Source organism: Lithobates pipiens, unplaced genomic scaffold, assembly GCF_037356315.1.
Source record: "Lithobates pipiens isolate NorthernLeopardFrog02 unplaced genomic scaffold, aLitPip1_a1.2 Scaffold_8, whole genome shotgun sequence".
NCBI lineage: Eukaryota > Metazoa > Chordata > Amphibia > Anura > Ranidae > Lithobates > Lithobates pipiens.
The window spans coordinates 527,132,548-527,153,362 of NW_027507903.1; the positions used below are offsets into that span (position 1 = coordinate 527,132,548).

The 20,815-nt window shown below is 44.2% G+C and overlaps 1 long non-coding RNA gene across 1 annotated transcript in view; it reads right to left on the bottom strand.

Moving 5' to 3' along the window:
* Nucleotides 1-7,846: 7,846 nt before the first annotated feature.
* The window catches only part of LOC143963498 (uncharacterized), a 37,899-nt gene continuing 24,930 nt past the window's right edge, over nucleotides 7,847-20,815 (bottom strand). The window contains exon 2 of the long non-coding RNA XR_013270978.1: nucleotides 7,847-8,281. This is a non-coding gene — a long non-coding RNA (uncharacterized LOC143963498). The remainder of the gene's footprint in view (nucleotides 8,282-20,815) is intronic.

Genomic DNA, 20,815 nt, shown 5'->3' on the forward strand with positions numbered 1-20,815 from the left:
TTCTGTACCAAGGCCAAACATTCCAGGGTATGTAAACTTTTTATCAGGGCCATTTGGGTGATTTCTTTCTCATTATGAATTAAAAAGGATCCAAAAAAACTATGTGATAATAAACGGCAACGTGTAATTGCTATCCTTAAAAAAAGACAGTTTTTGGCATGATTAGTCATATTTTCAATATCAATTCCAAAATGTCATAATTTCTAACAGGGTATGCAAACTTTTGAGCACAACTGCATTTTGTTTAGTAAGGCAGGGCTCTGAAATAGTTAATGTAAAATAGTTTCCATTTTGTTTTGTGTTGTATTTCTGCTTTTACAGCATCTATTGTATCAAATAATACATGTTTTGTGTTGGCTGTTTACCATGATTTAAATAGAAAGAAATCTGTCAACAGTTATCTCATGTTGTCTATAGAATATAGTCATCGACACAGCATTTAATTTCACCAGATAATCCCACTGGCAACAAAATAAAAGTAAATAATCCCTATTATATTAAATTTTGTCATATTATATATATATATATTATATTATGTTTATATAATTATGCATATTGTGATAGCAGTATATATATAGTGCTAGGCTCTGCCACTGGGTAAACAGAGGTAAAAAGTACACATGGTTCTCACAAATTCAGAATCAGGTACGGCAAAAGATCCGTTCAGAGAGTAGAAAACTGGTCTTTCCGTTATCTCATGATTTTGTTAGGCTAGATTCACATTTATGCAGTTGATGCAGTTTTCTAGCACATTTTGAAGTGCATTTTTTGCTTTTGAACACACTTTTTTTTATACATTTTTGCTTTTCTTTGTTATACTTTTTTTTATTTCTAACAGGAAAGACTGGTCTTCCTTTGAAGTTTCAATGACATTGTCACGTTTTCATCTATAGTGCCATGACCCTACAATTCATTACAGCCGAGATCGGTTTTAAATGACTTTTTTTTCCTTTAGAAATGTCATTTTGCTGTGGTACTGTTCTAAACATGGGAAAACTGCACCACTTTACAGGCATTCTATAGACACCTCCAGGCACGATATTTAACTACTTCCCACCCGGCCAATGTATATATACAGCCATGTGGGAGCTCTCTCCTTCTGACTGGATGTTCAGGAACGTCCTTCAGAAGGAGGGGGATCACGCGCGTGGACACGGGGCATCTCGAATTGTCAGGAGGGCTCTGTGATTGGCCCTCCTGATCACATGACAGCCGTGTCCAATCACAGCTGTCATGTGATGTAAACAAACAGCCAGTTGCTAGGCAATCGGCTCTCCTCTCCTCACACGGAAATCGTCCCTGAGGAGAGGAGAGCGGATCGCTGCAGCTGGCTGGTGATCAGTGAGTATGAGCTGTTTTTACAGCTTTTTACTCACTGATCACCAGTCTATTGTAAAACACGCATGTCCCCACACATGTCCCCAAAACACACATGTCCCCAAATAATAAAAACACATGTTCCCAAATAATAAAAACACATGTCCCCCACATATGTCCCACTAAAATCCCAATGTCCCAATGATTATCTGCACAAATATGTCCGTGATCACCTGCATACATCTGCACATGATCATTTGCGTACATATGTCCGTAATCACACAAACCAATTATTATACACTTAACAGATTTTTTTTTTACCAAAAACATGTAGCAGAATACATTTTGGCTTAAATTTATGCCAAAATTCGATTTTATTGGATTTCTTTTAAAATAAAAAGAAGAAAATATTGTTGTTTTTTTTTCAAATTTCTGCTCTTTTTTCACTTATATCGCAAAAAAAAAAAAAACGAAGTCATGAATAAATACCACCAAAATAAAGCTCTACTTGTGCAAACAAAATGATAAAAATTTCATTTGGATACAGCGTAGCATGACGGCGCAATTGTCATTGAAAGTGCGAGAGCACTGAAAGCTGAAAATTGGTCTGGGAAGGAAGGGGGTGAAAGTGCCCTGTATTGTAGTGGTTAAAGGAATATTTAACTTTTATTGTTTCACTTAAACATTATTAAAATCATTGCTCCCAAAAAAAATTGGCATTTTTTTAAAAAAATTTGCATCGATACATGTCCCCTGGGGCAGAACCTGGATCCCCAAACACTTTTTATGGCAATAAATTGCATATAAGCCTTTAGAATGAGCACTTTTGTTTTTTTCGTGTTAGTGTCCCATAGACTTTAATGGTGTTCCGGGGCATTCAAATTTGCTGTGAACACCACATAATGTTTGCTGTTCGGCAAGCAGCGAACACCCGATGTTCGAGTCAAACTTATGTTCAACTCGAACATCGGGCTCATCCCCAATTACCATCGTGGTTTGGTCTTCCTTTGAAGTTTCAATGACATTGTCACATTGAAGTGAACACAATGATGTGTTCCTTCACATGATGTGGGCACTAGTATGTATAAGCTTCTGGTCTTAAAAATTAAAATATAGTATTTTAATTTTTAATATACATGATTCAATATACATGGTCATACCCTCTGTTATTTATATTCACTATTACTATTTTTAAGGCCAATCATATACTGTATACAAACATTTTTGACTAGAGAATGTAATGGCTGCTAAATTTTGAAAATTGCTTATAAAATAAGTAAATATTAAGCTTTTAGAGCTATATATCTTGAAGGTCTTATAGAAGAAAAGATCTAAGATAGTTCACACCATGTGAAGTTTTCCTGTTTTGCATTTTGTATTTATAGTACAGGAGGACAGGACACCAGGTATGGGCCCTGGATGGAAGGTATGTGCCCCATATTTTGGAATGTGGTCCCTTTTAGAGGAACTAAAAGCAGCACTGTGGAGAACGCAGGGATTCTCACATATGCAGGTTGAGGGGTTCCGGGGTGATCCAGTAAAAAGAGAAACCTGATTTACTGTTTTCTCAGGATTGTTAAGTCCAGATATGTGACCTGGAATTTGGAGGCTTGGAGAGATTTTAAGTGGGAAAAAGCCTCTAACCCTGACTACATGTTGGCAGGTGATTATAGCTTAGCTTCCACTAGATTGCTCCATTGTCATTATAGTATGGTATAGGGGAAAGCTAAAAACAGGGCTATGGGAACAGAACACCCCAGGACTGCAAGGAAATAATCCTGTACTAAGGTGACTCAAAGGACCCTGTGCATGGCTAAATTCCCAGGCGGGGTGGTATAGATCATGGGAGGAATAGCTGTAGCCACCCTGTGTCCCCTGAACTTCTATTGCAGGTCCTGTAGTGGGGTGCACAGGGCCAGAAATGAGCCCTTGCATGTGAGTAAGGGTGGAAGCCTAGGAATGGGACTGTCATCTGGGAGCGTGCCCAGCTAGGTAAGGCTATAGAAGGGACACTAGGATGAGATAGGTATACTAGTGGTAGTACCTTATTCCCCCTGACCCTTTAGCTGTGGGTCCTTTGACTTGGTAATGGAAGCTTAATGCCGTGGACACGCAGAGAGGTGGTCCCAATACTATGGTGCTCCCAAGGAGGAAAGGGGCGATGGCTTATCTCAAGGATGTGCACTTGAGCTCTGCACTCAAATGACTGCAACAGAATGTTAACCATGCACTGGGCATTCTACGTTGAAGATTCTGAAATTGATTTTGGAATTGACACAATTTGGCACCAACATTTGCCAAATTGAAAGTCCCATCTTACTCGCTGCCAGCAAGAGAGGGCTAGAAAGATAAGGAAGAAGTCATGTAGTGTCTGTGAGGTTGAGTGGAACAGGACACAGTTGTGAGAGGGCTGTAAACTGTGTGGCTACTGAGATGCTGCCTGGGCTTCCATGGTCCCTGTTTCTGGACCCCAAATCAGGAAGAAATCTTAAGCACTGGTGTGGGGCAGGGCTTTGCTGGCAGTGAGCTGAAGGTTGGATTTTTACCAGAAGTTGAAGGGTTATTTTGTTTTAATTAATTGTTTATACTGAATAAAGCCACTTTATTTTGCCTGTTTTTTTTTTTTTTTTTTAAAAGACTGTTTGCTTTTCTCAACACAAGTATTGAACACGTTACCATTTTTCTAGGTAAATATATTTCTGAAGGTGCTATTGACATGAAATTTTCACCAAAGTTTGAAAGAAGCCAAAACAAATAAATTCAGAAATTAAGTTATGTGTAATAAAACAGAATAACACAAGGAAAAAGTATTAACCACTTTCAGACCGGACCATTTTGCTGGTAAATGACCAGAGGTCTTTTTACACTTTGGCACTGCGCTGCTTTAACTGGTAATTGCGCGGTCATGCAATGTTGTACCCAAACAAAATTTGCGTCCTTTTCTTCCCACAAATAGAGCTTTCTTTTGATGGTATTTGATTGCCTCTGCGATTTTTATTTTTTGCGATATAAACGTAAAAAGACCGCAAATTTTGAAAAAAAATGATATTTTCTACTTTTTGTTATTAGAAAAATCCAATAAACTCAATTTTAGTCATACATTTAGGCCAAAATGTATTCAGCCACATGTCTTTGGTAAAAAAAAAGTCAATAATTGTATATTTATTGGTTTGCGCAAAAGTTGTCACATCTACAAACTAAGGTACGTTTTCTGGAATTTACGCAGCTTTTAGTTTACGACTGTCTATCTCATTTCTTGAGGTGCTAAAATGACAGGGCAGTACAAAACCCCCCCAAATGACCCCATTTTGGAAAGTAGACCCCCTAAGGAAATTGATAAGAGGCATGTTGAGCCCATTGAATATTTTATTTTTTTGCCTCAAGCGATTGAATAATGACAAAAAAAAATTTTTTTTTTTTTTTTTACACAAAGTTGTCACTAAATGATATATTGCTCACACATGCTATGGGCGTATGTGAAATGACACCCCAAAATAAATTCTGCTGCTTCTCCTGAGTACGGGGATACCACATATGCGGGACTTTTTGGGAGCCTAGCCGCGTACAGGGCCCCGAAAACCAAGCACCGCCTTCAGGCTTTCTAAGGGCGTAAATTTTTGATTTCACGCCTCACTACCTATTACAGTTTTGAAGGCCATAAAATGCCAAGATGGCACAAAACCCCCACAAATGACCCCATTTTAGAAAGTAGACACCCCAAGCTATTTGCTGAGAGGCATGTTGAGTCCATGGAATATTTTATATTTTGCCACAAGTTGCGGGAAAATTACAAACTTTTTTTTTTTTTTTTTTTTTTTTCACAAAGTTGTCACTAAATGATATATTGCTCATGCATGCCATGGGCATATGTGAAATGACACCCCAAAATAAATTCTGCTGCTTCTCCTGAGTACGGGGATACCACATATGTGGGACTTTTTGGGAGCCTAGCCGCGTACGGGGCCCCGAAAACCAAGCACCGCCTTCAGGCTTTCTAAGGGCGTAATTTTTTGAGTTCACTTCTCACTACCTATTACAGTTTTGAAGGCCATAAAATGCCAAGATGGCACAAAACCCCCACAAATGACCCCATTTTAGAAAGTAGACACCCCAAGCTATTTGCTGAGAGGCATGTTGAGTCCATGGAATATTTTATATTTTGCCACAAGTTGCGGGAAAATTACAAACTTTTTTTTTTTTCACAAAGTTGTCACTAAATGATATATTGCTCACGCATGCCATGGGCATATGTGAAATGACACCCCAAAATAAATTCTGCTGCTTCTCCTGAGTACGGGGATACCACATATGTGGGACTTTTTGGGAGCCTAGCCGCGTACGGGGCCCCAAAAACCAAGCACCGCCTTCAGGCTTTCTAAGGGCGTTACAGTTTTGAAGGCCATAAAATGCCAAGATGGCACAAACCCCCCCCCCCAAATGACCCCATTTTAGAAAGTAGACACCCCTAAATTTAGGGGTACACTAGTGAGACTAGGTAATAAATGGCGGGTGCCCTGAAACTATAAAAAAATAACTAACCAACCAGCGTCACCTGTAACAGTTATATGGTGATCACTGGTGAAAGGGTTAACTAGGGGGCAATCAGGGGGCTTTATGCGGTAGTATATGGGGGTCCCTGGCGCTATAAAAAGCTGCGGCGAACCTAAATACCTACCTGCCTAACTAGCGTCACCTGTGACACTAATACAGCGATCAGAAAAACGATCGCTTATTAGGCTGGGTTCACACTGGAGCGATGCGGGAACGCCACGAATGCGCGGCGGGTTCCCGCATCGCATGCCTCCCGGCGGCAGTTCACACTGCCCTATGCGAACTGCTGGGAGTGTCAGTGAAATGTTAATGACACCCCCAGATCAGTTCGCATATCGCAGTGCGATCTGCAAACTTGGATCGCATGGTGTGAACACCCATGCGATCCGATTCTGCTGCGGACCAAAAAAAGGGTCCCGTGCGAGTTTGCGGCGGGTGCGGCGGGTGCGACACGAATTCAGCCATACTATCTGTATAGCTGAACTCGAATCGCACAGAGATCGGATGTGATTTGCACTGCAGTGCGGTGCGAATCACATCCGTTCTCATAAACCGCTGCAATGTGAACCCAGCCTTAGTGACACTGGCGACGGGGGGTGATCACGGGGTTAAACCTTTATTGGGGGGGTTAGGGGGGTACCTTAGAACTAAAGGGGGCTAACCCTAACTGCCCTAACAGTTATTAGTCACAAATGACACCTGCCGGGTGATCAGGGGGTTAAACCTTTATTAGGTAATAAATGGCGGGTGCCCTGAAACTATAAAAAAATAACTAACCAACCAGCGTCACCTGTAACAGTTATATGGTGATCACTGGTGAAAGGGTTAACTAGGGGGCAATCAGGGGGCTTTATGCGGTAGTATATGGGGGTCCCTAGCGCTATAAAAAGCTGCGGCGAACCTAAATACCTACCTGCCTAACTAGCGTCACCTGTGACACTAATACGGCGATCAGAAAAATGATCGCTTATTAGGCTGGGTTCACACTGGAGCGATGCGGAAACGCCGCGAATCCGCGGCGGGTTCCCGCATCGCATGCCTCCCGGCGGCAGTTCACACTGCCCTATGCGAACTGCTGGGAGTGTCAGTGAAATGTTACTGACACCCCCAGATCAGTTCGCATATCGCAGTGCGATCTGCAAACTCGGATCGCATGGTGTGAACACCCATGCGATCCGATTCTGCTGCGGGCCAAAAAAAGGGTCCCGTGCGAATTTGCGGCGGGTGCGGCGGGTGTGGCGGGTGCGGCGGGTGCGGCGAATGGCTGAACTCGAATCGCACAGAGATCGGATGTGATTTGCACTGCAGTGCGGTGCGAATCACATTCGTTCTCATAAACCGCTGCAATGTGAACCCAGCCTTAGTGACACTGGCGACCGGGGGTGATCACGGGGTTAAACCTTTATTGGGGGGGTTAGGGGGGTACATTAGAACTAAAGGGGGCTAACCCTAACTGCCCTAACAGTTATTACAGTCACAAATGACACCAATGCAAAAAAAAAAAAAAAAAAAAAAAAAATGACATTGGTGTCACTGTGACTGGGGGGCAGGGGTAATTGGGGGGGTGATCGGGGGGTAAAGGGGGGGTGTGAGTGTGCCTGGCATGTTCTACTGTGTGTGGGATGTGTTGGTGCAACTCACTGATCCGCTCTCCTCCGTGTCGGAACGAAAAATACCGACACGGAGGAGAGAATACATCACTTCCTCTCCTGTGTTTACATTACAGGAGAGGAAGTGATGTCACCGGGGATTTCCATTCGTCGGGAGCGATCGCGAGGGGGTGGCCATGAATGAATGGCCGTCCCCTCGTCCGGGATCGCTCCCGAACGAAAACCGACCGCCGCAGGCACCGGGCGGGGGCCCGATCGGGCCCCCGACCCGCGGGAGGCAAAGCACGTACATGTACGTGCTTATGCCTGCCCGTGCCATTCTGCCGACGTACATCGGCGTGAGGCGGTCGGCAAGTGGTTAAACACGCTAGCTGAAATGTATTTAATACTTTGTACAAAATCCTTTTTTGATAATGATAGCTTCAAGAAGCCTCCTGTATGGAGAAACTAGTCGCATGCATTGCTCAGTTGTGATTTTGGCCCATTTTTACACACAGTCTTCAAATCTTGAAGGTTCTGTGGGCCTCTTCTATGAACTCTGATCTTTCATTCTTTCCATATATTTTCTATTGGTTTCAATTCAGGTGATTGGCTGGGTCATTCTAGCAGCTTTATTTTATTTCTTTGAAACCAATTTAGAGTTTCCTTGGCTTTGCGTTTGGGATCATTGTCTTGCTGAAATGTCCAGCCATGTTTCATCTTCATCATCTTAGTAGATGGCAGCAGATTTTTATCAAGAATGTCTTGGGACATTTTTTCATTCAACCTTCCTTCAATGACATAAAGTTTGCCAGTACCGTATGCTAAAAAAAAAAAAAACAGAGGTAAGAAATACACATGGTTCTTACAAATTCAGAATGAGGTATGCAAAAAGATCAGTTCAGAGAGTAGAAAACTGGTCTTTCAGTTATCTCGTGGTTTTGTTAGGCTAGGTTCACATTTATGCGGTTGATGCAGTTTTCTGGCACGTTTTGCAGTGTGTTTTGTGCTTTTAAACACAAGTTTTTTTATACATTTTTTCTTTTGTTTTTCATACTTTTTTTTTTTATTATTTCTAATAGGAAAGACAGCTCAACAAACTGTCTTGCTGTACAAGAAGGAGGCCTTTTGTATATTTAAATTAAACATGTTGTCCCCCAAATGGTTTAAACAAGGTGTTAGAGACAAATAATTTGAAATAGGTATTCATGACCTATCCTGCATTATTGTATTGTTAAGAAGGTTTGATGGTTATTACTATTAAGAATGAGCCAAACACACCCTCCCCCCCTCCCCCCGGGTTGCACCCGAACATGCGAACAGGCAAAAAAATTGGACAAACAGGCGAACACTGTTAAAGTCTATGGAACACGAACATGAAAAACCAAAAGTGCTCATTCTAAAGGCTTATTTGCAGATTATCATCATAAAAAGTGTTTGGGGACCTGGGTCCTGCCCCAGGGTACATGTATCAATGCAAATGAAAGTTTTAAAAATTTCAGTTTTTTCAGGAGTAGTGATTTTAATAATGCTTAAAGCAAACCAATAAAAATGAAATATTCCTTTAAAAATCATGCTTTGGGGTGCCTACAGTATGCCTGTAAAGTGGCACAGTTTTCCTGCGTTTAGAACAGTACCACAGTAAAATTACATTTCAAAAGGAAAAAAGGCATTTAAAACTGATTGCGGCTGTAAATTGTCGGATCTCAGCAATATAGATAAAACTCATTGAAAAAAATGGCATGGGTCTGGTATGAATATTAAGGTGAACCCCGAACCAAAAATGTAAAAAAAAATTGCAACCTGGCAGGCTGCGGGAAAAGAGGGGGGATCAGAGAGCACCCCCCTCCTGAACCATAACAGACCACATGCCCTCAACATGAGGAGGATGCTTTGGGATCCCCAAGGGCTTTGTCTCCACAACCTTTGCTCGGTGGTTGTGGGTGTCTGCAGGCAGGGGGCTTATCAGAATATGGAAACCCCTTTAACAAGGGGACCCCCAGATCCCGGCCTCCCCCCTATGTGAATTGGTAAAGGGTACATTGTGCCCCTACTATTTCACAAAAAAGTGTCAAAAATAGTAAAAAAGACAGGAGTCATGTGATGTCAGAGGAAGGCGGGTTCACCTGTTTATGTCACCGTGTGGCCCCACCCTCAGCTATATAACAGCTGTCACCGAGAAGAAGTGTCACTCGGCGGGAGCCTCCCGTGGAGGCGGAGCTTTTGCAGAATCTCTATATGGTCAAGATATCGCCTCATGCTACCAGTAGTGACACTGACCCTAACCAAATGCAAAACTAGTGAAGAACAGCCAAGAAGGACGAGTAGGGAAAAAAAATGTCAGTGGCCTCCACTTGTAAAACCATTCTTGTTTTGGAGGGGATCTCATTGTCACCCATCTAGTACACCTGTTGTTAATTTCATTAACACCAAAGCAGCTGAAACTGATTAACAACCCCCTCTGCTACTTAACTGACAAAATCAATACCCCAGGAGTTTAACTGACTTGAAGCTATACTCTGATTAAAAAGTATTCCTATAATTTTTTTGAGCAGTGTATTAATATATATATCAGGGGTGCCCAACCTTTTAAAGAGCGAGGGCCACTTAAGCGACTTAGTAACCAGTTGCGAGCCACAATGAATGGAGCTGGCGGATGACAGGTCCATATCCACCCTGCATATGCAGAGGGGACACGGACATGGCTCACTCTACTATATGGGCCTTCCGTAATGGAATGGGATGGATCCCCTCTTCTGTTTTTTTTAGTGGACTGGATTGGAGGTAGGCGGGTGTATACTGCCACAAGTCTGTTTACATCTCTGGTTCAATAGAGGTGAATGGAGGGTCTGATTGGGTTGGACCGATCATGCCAAAGGGGCCTAATGCTGCTTTCACACTGACGCACTGTGGTTTACCTGTACTGCAAGTGCAGTGCAGTATACCTGTGGTTTCCAGTGGATTAGCTGCACTTTGCCTTAGACTTCTATTATATCCTGCAAGTGTGATGCACTTTCTGAAAGCTAACCACACCTGCAGGTAATAACAGAAGTCTGTGGCTCAGTGCAGGTAACCCACAGGTGTTCTGCGCTGCACCTGCAGTTTGAAAGCAGCCCAGTAACCACTGCAGAAGAGATATGCCTATATATACACTGTGATTTATAGTAATAAAATTACCTTTAACAGTCTTCCATTCAGGTATTCAGGTATGATTTTGATGTCACAGGCAGAGTGCATTTGGTATCACTTCGTCTGTGACAAGAGGCGGCGCTATACCGGAAGCATCGATTTATGCAGCTCTGTAGCCACTTGCTTTCTCTACCGCTGCCTTCATTAACAACATTGATGCTCTGGGATGAAAGGTTGGCAACCCACAATCTGGGCTTGCCAACCCACTATCCCAGAGCAGGAGGTCATGGGCCACATCAGAGGTCTCCGCGGGCCACTGGTTGAGCACCCCTGATATATATTTTTTTTTTTAGTTTTTTAGTTTTTTTATGTCTCTATCCATCTATAGATATTAGAAGGCCAGTATGGTGGCTTGAATTTATGGGAGAATCCCGGGAGGTATTTAAGCTGACCACTCGCCCTTGCTCTTTGTCGGTTCCAGTGCGCGATTCGTTACATCACCAGGCCGTGTTTGTGAGTCTGTTGTTCTGAATACAGTATGTTGCGGCTGCTTATTCATGGTTTGTTGATCAAGTCTTGCTCACTGACACAGATAAGATTCGTAAGTCATATCATGTTCAATCAGCTTTAGTTCATGTTATTTTCCCTAGTCCGTTTGTTCTGTTTTCTGCTGCTGAACTTACGAATCGTTTGCAGGTCTACAGTACTCATACCGATGCCAGAGTTATTGTTTTAAATGTGTTTACTGTTTTCTTCTCCAATTCGCATTGGATCCATTGCATACTTACCGACATGAATCGGTGCAGGATGTATCCGATGTGAACCATTGTGCTGCTGACGTGACTAGGTTCAAATCGGATACATCCCGCACCGAAACAGTTCATTGTTATGTCATTTTACTCGCCGTTTCATATCACTTTCATGCCATGTGCATCACAGTTCGATTTGAGCCTAGTCACTCCAGCGGCACAACGGTTCACATAGATTGTATCCCACACACCGATTCGTAATAGTTCTTATCATACCCTACAATTTCTTATTCATATAATTTCTTCTAACCGATTCGGATTGCTTTGGCACATGCAGCACAGTGCGATTCGAACCTAATTGCACTGGCGGCACAACGGTTCACATCTCTGGTATTCCGCGCACCGATTATTATAATGCTATGATTCATTACTTATGTCATTTCTATTAACCGATTTGTGTCACGTTTACATTAGTATGTATCACAATCTGATTCGAACCTAGTCACGTCCACGGCACAACAGTTTGCATTGGTCGCGCCTAGCACTGGTTCTGTCAATTTATGCCACTGAGGTTTCTACAAGTTGTCTTGAGTTTATTGCACACCTACTACACTCAGTTTGGGTCCAGTCGCATCAGCGGCACAACGATTTATGTCAGAGACATCACTTACACTCACAAGACACAACTGCAACTGGTCAGGGTCACATTTCGTTCCTACACGTACAATTTCTGCTAGCCTTCTCTTTTTCGTCTATCAGTAGGCTACCTTGCTTGCAATCGCTGCAAAAATGCATCTCAGCTCCTTGCAATCACTGCAAAGACGCATCTCAGCATATACCCATTGAAATTTCTGCAAAGATGCATCTCAGTATATTGAAATTGCTGCAAAGATGCATCTCAGTATAACTCCTTGCAATCACTGCAAAAAATTCATTTCAGCATATACCTATTGCAATCGTTGCAACATGCATCTTGGCATAACTGCTTGCAGTGGTGTAACTAGAACCTTCAGGGCCCCAATGCAAGAAACCATGAAGGGCCCCCCTGACCCCCGGACAGGGCCCTTTCCTCCGAGCCTGGTGGCAGAACAACAGGGCCCAGTCGCAAGTGGGTGGCTGCATATAAAGGAGGAACCTATTTCTCCCCCCCCCACGCTTCTCCTCCTCTCCCTCCCGCAGGCATTCAGTGGCTGCAGGAGTAAAATGGAGAGATCGGTTCCTCTATACCAGTGTTTCTCAACTTTTTCCATTCAGGGCACCCTTGAAGTATACCCCTAGGTGAATGGGGCTGCACTGCAATCACCCGGCAACTGTGTGCATTGCAAGGGTTAAAACAGTGGTCAGCAACATATTGCCTCTTTACTCGCTGTCAAATGCCTCTGAAAAGCGATCGGAGCATGGATCGCTTTTCAGAGGAACAACATTTTTGTGATGGTACTATGAACAAGCAAGAAAAAAAAATCAGTTCTGATTGTACACATATAGGGGTCAGGATTAAACATGCAAACATAAAATGTGCACACATACAGTTGGGACGGAACTGTGGCAAGGCACAAGGTAACAAAAAAATTTCTGGTGCACTTAAGGTTCCTAAGTGCACAATGGCCTCCATAATCCTTAAATGGAAGACATTTGGGATGACCAGAACCCTTCCTAGGGCTGGCCGTCTGACCAAACTGAGCTATCTGGGGAAAAGAGCCTTGATGAGAGAGGTAAAGAAGAACCCAAAGATCACTGTGGCTGAGCTCCAGAGATGCAGTCAGGAGATGAGAGAAAGTTGTAGAAAGTCAACCATCACTGCAGCCCTCCACCAGTCAAGGCCTTATGGCAGAGTGGTCTGACAGAAGCCTCTCCTCAGTGCAAGACACATGAAAGCCCACATGGAGTTTGCTAAAAAAACACCTGAAAATGGTGAGAAATAAGATTCTCTGGTCTGATGAGACCAATATAGAACTTTTTGGCCTTAATTCTAAGCGGTATGTGTGGAGAAAAACAACTGCTCATCACCTGTCCAATACAGTCCCAACAGGGAAGCATGGTGGTGGCAGAATCATGCTGTGGGGGTGTTTTTCAGCTGCAGGGACAGGACGACTGGTTGCAATCGAGGGAAAGATGAATTCGGCCAAGTGCAGGGATATCCTGGATGAAAACCTTCTCCAGAGTGCTCAGGACCACAGACTGGGCTGAAGGTTTACCTTTCAACAAGACAATGACCCTAAGCACGCAGCTAAAATAACGAAGGAGTGGCTTCACAACAACTCCGTGACTGTTCTTCAATGGTCCAGCCAGAGCCCTGACTTAAACCCAATTGAGCATCTCTGGAGAAAACTAAAAATGTCTGTCCACCAACATTTACCATCCAACCTGACAGAACTGGAGAGGATCTGCAAGGAGGAATGGTAGAGGAACCCCAAATCCAGGTCGTTGCATCTTTCCCAAAAAGATTCATGGCTGTATTAGATCAAAAGGGTGCTTCTACTAAACACTGAGCAAAGGGTCTGAATACTTAGGACCATGTGATATTTCAGTTTTTCTTTTTTAATAAATCTGCAAAAATTTCAAAAATGCTGTGTTTTTCTGTCACTATGGGGTGATGTGCATACATTCACGAAGAAAAGAAAAAAACGAACTTAAATGATTTTAGTAAATGGCTGCAATATAACAATGAGTAAAAAAATTTAAGGGGGTCTGAATACTTTCCGTCCCCACTGTACATACATGTAAACACACACACATCTTTAAGTACACAATGGAGTTTATTTACTAAAGCTGGAAAGTGCAGAATCAAGCTCCCTTCTGTATAGAAACCAATGAGTTTCCAGGTTTTATTACCAAAGCTCAAATGATCAAGCTGGGGTTAGAAGCTCATTGGTTTCCATGCAGAAGTGAGCCTGATTTTGTACTTTATAAACACATAATACACACACACACACAAACACACATATATAAACACACACATGCACAGACATATAACACTCACACATACATGTACATACACACACATACATACATGCAAACATACATGCACATGCACACACGTATAAACACACATACACACACAGATAGCCTTTTAAAAAATGACGGTGCTTTACCTTACTTCTTCCTGTTGGGTACTGCACTGTAGGGGGAGACAAAGAGAATAGCACACACTGTGCTTTCACTGTAGGTCAAATCAGTGTGACCAGCTCCCTGAAGTGGCAATTACAGTTCGGCTGGGGATCGGCCAGCTCGGTCTCAACCGCCCCCTTGTCGCTCCTCCTATATAGGTTTTCAGGGGGCCCTCAAGTGCCCCCTGCAGCATGGGGCCTAGTCGCCATGGTGACCTCAGCGACCCCTATACTTCCGCCACTGACTCCTTACAATTGCTGCAAAACACACAGCTCAGTATAACTCTCTGCAATCACTGCAAACTGATGTCACAGCATTACTCCTTGCAAGCGCTGCAAACATGCATCTTATACGTATACTTATTGCAATCGCTGCAGGTACACATCACAGCATAACTCCTTGCAGTTGCCGCAAGCACACTCAGTGGCACTCACACAGCCACACTTCATTTTAGTGGCAGTTAATTGGCCACTCTTCTCCAGTGGCATTCATATGAGCCACTCATTAATTTCCATCTGTCATTTCTCCTTCAGGTCAGTCGAGTTCAGGTTCCTTCCTGCACCAGGTTGGACATTATTTCCCAGGGGAAAAAAACCCCGCAATGGATGCATCTTTACCATATCCAGTCGCATACAGGGGGGACAGTTAAAAAAAACAGGACCTCGCTACTAGAGCATCAGCCAGGTGCGTAGTTCACAAGTTCTTCTATCACATCATCCTGCAGCACCCTTTCACTATACCGTTACTTTACATACATCATTGGACATGCTCTCCAGGCGTTAGTAACTGCCAAATATGTCTCTACAGTGGGCATCATATCAGCGGCACCTACTGTACATGACATTCTGTTTTCAAAGGGCGACCCTTCACCTCACAGACAAGGTCACTTAACGGTGGGCTTGCTGGCAGTGCAAGTGTTAGCAGGCCGAGCATACATCACCCACTGCAGACCGCAACATTCCTACGTAGGCTGTACCAGACTTAAACAAATATGGAGGTTTTGCCTTCTACGACTACAATTGGTCGTTTTCTGCCAAAGCAGGGGCTAGACTTGCCCAGTTATAGGTCAAGACTAACTGGAGCGTCACAGACACAGACATGGAACTGTTTTGTCGCCACTTTGCTGGTCTACATTCCTCACAATTTGTCAATTTTCCGATCACACAGCAAATTGGTCCTCTGAAGCAGCCACAAGATGTCCCTTCAATTTCCCTTCCACCTCCGGCCTCAGCCAGGGCCCACCAGGCCCGGAACAAGAGCAGCAGCTAGATAAGTTGGGATGGCCAGTCTTTCAGTGGGAGGTATGCAACAACTTCAACCAAGACAGGTGCTCCTTCAGCCAGTGCCGAATACTGCACGTTTGTACATCATGCTATAAAGCACACCCAAAGACCACTTGTCATCTAAAGCAGCTAAACAAGTCCTGACTAAGCCGGGTAGATGTCTTTGGTTGGGGTTTTACCTCTCCATGCACCCCACGCACCCCACTCACCCCTAGCCATATTCCTGCTGCTTCATGGCAAGATTCCACTCCGGCCTCCTCACCTTACCCCACTCCACTCACGAGTGTAAGAACCCTACAGTCAGTGACTACGCATGCATTGGCCATAGACTCCCTTCTACAGACTGAGTTAGATAAGGGGTTCATCATCAGCCACTTCTCACGGTCACCTTTCCAGATCTGGAGAGTCAGCCCTATTGGGGTCACAAATAAACTCTGCTTAGTGTACGACTTGTCTGCACCTCATTTTTCACATATCACAAGTCTGAATTCCCTGATCCCTTCTGAGGAATTTTCTCTCAAGTACGCATCAGTTGATCTGGCCATCCAGGCCATCATTAAGATAGTTACTGGAGCCTGGCTATTCAAAGTGGATATCGCCGATACTTTCAAACTCCTGCCTATTGAGCCATCCCTCTGGCAGTGGCACGGCACGAAGTGGGGTAATTCCTATTTTTTTGCCACCAAGCTGACCTTTGGGTCTAAAAGCAACCCGTGGCTGTTTGACGGTTTCACCCAGTCCCTCACTTGGATCCTGTTACATCAGGCCCAATGTCAGATGGTTATCAATTATCTTGATGATTTTCTGCTCATCGAATGGCTGGACATACCCCTGGTAGATCTAGACAAACTGAGAGTGGTCTTCAACAACCTCAATGTGCCTATAGCCAAACATATAGTGGAAGGCCCGGCACATTCTATCTTCTTAGGAATCATTCTGGATACACATGCCATGCAGGCTAGCCTGCCTTCTGACAAACTAGCCTGTGTTAGGTTGGTCATTCCCGATTTTACCAGGTCACAGGGGTGAACTAAGAGACAGCTGCACTCCTTGATAGGGATGCTCAATTTCGCTATGAGGATTATTCCTCAGGGGACATTGTTCATCTCACGGCTCTTGGTCTTTCTCGCTCGAGTGCAGGAGACCGACCAAGTCCTCAGACTAGACCCAGCAGCAATAGCGGACTTAGCAATGCAGGACGAGTTCTTAACCAACTGGAATGCCATATCAATGTTTATTCCCTCAGTATCAGTCGCCACAGGTAGTCACAGATGCTGCAGCCTCCACAGGCTTTGCTGCTGTCAGGAAAGGCATGGCTGTGCAGTAGGAATCACACAGGAGACATACACATTAATGGCACGTCGGCGCAGACACCTGCACCTGTCTCCAACGTTGGCACCAAAGGGGCCATTTAAAGTGAGTGCACCAAAGATTCGTTGCTGTTAGGTCTGCACCTTCTGTTTGTCCTGAAAACCGTTATCTGTGCTGACCTCTGATCTTTGACCCGGCTTGCTCTTACTAACCCTGTCTGTTTGATATCCTGACTCCAGCTTGTTTTTTTGTACTTCTCTTCTGCCTGCTGCTCTGCCTGATCCACCAGAATGTTACCGACCCGGCCTGCCTGACTCTGAATCCACTCCTCCAGCCTGCTGCAGTTCCGCTCTGTGAATCACACCAGTTCCTGTTTCTTCTGCGATCCAGTCTACCACAGTCATAGTCTACCCTGACCTACTGGTCTGCCTGCTGCATCTCCACCCGCAAGCATCCAGCCTTACCGATACTGGACTGATCATCGGCACTCCTGCGTCACCGTGCTTCTGTGGCTGTTGTCTCAACCTCAGGAGCCTACAAGCCAGTGCGGCAAGAGAGGCTGTCCCCTACACATCAGGCTCATAATCCAGGTACGTGACAGCTGCAATTTGGTTTGCCGGACCTTGGCTCCCAGAAATCTGCCTAATTTCTGGTTTCACTTGATCTTTGTCATTGTTTGAGCTATATCCCATCGTGGCAGTGGCCAAGTCTGGGGCCACACGTGGACAGGTCAGACAGTGCTCTTCACCACAGACAACCAGGCTATGGCTGACATCATTGATAAGGGTAGATCTAAGTCGCTCCCCATCATGTCCTTCCTGCACAGGCTGGTGCAATTGTCCCTGGCAAGTGCAATGCCACGGCAGATGCAGGACTCAACTTTTTCCACAACAGGAACTCAGTTCCCGTTAGCAGCCATGTCCTGCAAGACTTTGAAGTATGAGAGCTGTGTGGCAGGTGGTACACCAGCAGCTGCCGACACTTCTCGCAATAGTAAGTGCTGCACACCTGACAATTCAGGCATTGCCAGTAGGGGGCCCCATGACAGCTTCCACTTCGATCTACCTGTCAATCACAGTTAGCTGATGGGTAGATCAGGTCCCTGCTGCTAAGAGATTGTATTTAGTCAGACCTCTCATGATGAGCTCCTCCCCGCCGGCCCCTCCTGATTTTCTGTCTCCTCATCTCCCCCCCCCCCCAGTCTCCTGCATACTTGCTCTGTGTGTCCCCCTGAATCCCCCTCCTCTATCTTCAGTGCCATATGATGAGAAAACCCAGAGGAGGAGCACAGCTATTCTGCTCACAGGACATGCAGGGAGAGAGGTGAGCTCAGGGAGGAACATCAGTTTGGGGTGGTAAGCTGAGCACAATACCTGGCAAAGTTTAATGCCAGGAGGGAAGTTTATGTGGAAATATGTGAAGGGTTGGAATAGCAGCGAGTGTGTGTTGGAGCCCTGCAGAGTTTGCAGCCCCCAAGCTAACATACATCTCCTAAGTAGGAAGACATCACTATCTCCCCAAGCATTCTGTCCAGATAATGTGCAGTTCATTTATGACCTTTCCGTTTAACCCTGTGTTATCCAAACTCTGTTAAATGAAAAGTGTAAACTCACCACATAAACACTCTATATACAAAATAAAATTCCCAAATAAAGATCAGAACATGATGTTCACATTTGCATGGAAGCACAATTGAATGAATGCTGATTATTCAGAGAATTACCCTACTTATGTTTATTGAGGATTGTTTTGTTTTTTTATGTACTAACAGGTTAATACACACAATACGAAATTTTGATGAAAAATACCACTTTTGAAGCGTTCGTGCATATGAGCGTATCATTTTTTATTTTTTTTGGTGGGGGAGTGGATCTTGGGTGGGAGTTCCCACACTTTTTTTCCCCAGGACTTGACCCCTGGGCAGATGTACTGTCTCGCTTAAATTTTGTCTCATTCTTCAAGCAGGAACCTGGAGCTGACTCATCATCCTATCCTATCCCACCTTGGTCTCAACTAACAATGGATTGAAACCAAACCTTGACAATGCTACCCAGCTCATCAACCACTTGCTGTCTAGCAACACACTAAAGGCTTATTGCATGGCCTGGAACACCTACTATAGGTTCCTAGTAGTTTTTCCCAAAACCACAACAGACAACGTCACTCACATCCTAGCCTTTATATTGTATTGCCACACACAGCTGTCTCTTGCTCATAACACTATCAGGCTGTACTTGATGTGCCGGTATTCAGCATTTCCTAGCCTTACAGGAGCCAGGGAAGCCATCTGTGTTCATGGCCCATACAGTGAAAGCTCTCCTGCACGGTATCCAGAAGCAGCAGCCCGCAACCAATGGCAAATGCTTACCCATCACGAGCGCTATCTTTAGGGGCATGTCTAAAAATCCTCACACATTCCCCCTTTGGGGTTTAGCTCTGCTTAGTCATCCAGGCAGCCATCTACCTGGCCTTCTACGGCTTCCTGTGGACTAGCGAGTTCACCTCTGATAACACTAATAGCCACATACTGTACAGACACCTCCTGACTCGCTTCCCAAACCATTATGTCCTTCATCTTATGGTCTCCAAAATGCAAAAAAATATACCTGGAGTTGATATCAACTGCTTTCAAACCAGCAATGCCTGATGTCCAGTAACGATCCTTGATGGTTTGCTCTATTACTTACCCAGCCAGTCAGTCTCGAAACCCATTACTGCCTTTTCCGGTTAACCCCATGAACGGCAGCCAGTTTAGTAAACATGTTAGGGTCCTACTGGTCAACCTAGGCCTAGACCCCGGGTGGTATTCTGGACATTCCTTCTGGATCGGCGCAGCTTCAACTGCATCTCAGCACAGAGTACCAGAGCATGTGCTCAAGAAACGAGGCAGATGGAAGTCCGCCTGCTTTGCCAGATATATTCCAGACCCTCAAGTGGAGATGGCCCATGCCTTCTTCAAGCTTGCTCAATAAGGTTAACGCCAATAAAGATATACTTCCCCGCCTGGTTATTTACTCCCCCTTTTCTTGGCATACTTACCAGACGACCAAAGCCACACCTCAGGTCTATTTATGTTGTTAGTCTTGTCGTGTGTTTATGTGATCCATATTTGTCTCGGTCATAGGGACATGACCATAAATATATATATAAATTAGTACCCCTCACATTTTTGTAAATATTTTATTATATCTTTTCACATGACAACACTGAAGAAATTACAATGTAAAGTAGTGAGTGCACAGCTTGTATAACAGTTTGTATAACTGTAAATTTGCTGGCCACTCAAAATAAATCAACACACAGCCATTAATATCTAAACAGCTGGCAACAAAAGCGACTACACTCCTAAGTGAGAATCTCCAATTTGGGACCAATTAACCATTTTCCTCTCAGGTGTCATGTGACTCATCAGTGTTACAAGTTCTCAGGTGTTAATGGGGAGCAGGTGTGTTAAAATTGGTGTTATCACTCTCACTGTCTCATACTGGTCACTGGAAGTTCAACATGGCACCTCATGGCAAAAAACTCTCTGGGGATCTGAAAAAAAAATTGTTGCCCTACATAAAGATGGCCTAGGCTATAAGAAGATTGCCAGGACCCTGAAACTGAGCTGCAGCACGGTGGTCAAGACCATGCAGCAGTTTACCAGGCCTGGCCATGGTCGATCAAAGAAGTTGTGTGCACATGCTCAGCATCATATTCAGAGGTTGTCTTTGGGACATAGTGCTGCACAGGTTAAAGGGGTGGGGGGGTCAGCCTGTCAGTGCTCAGGTCATAT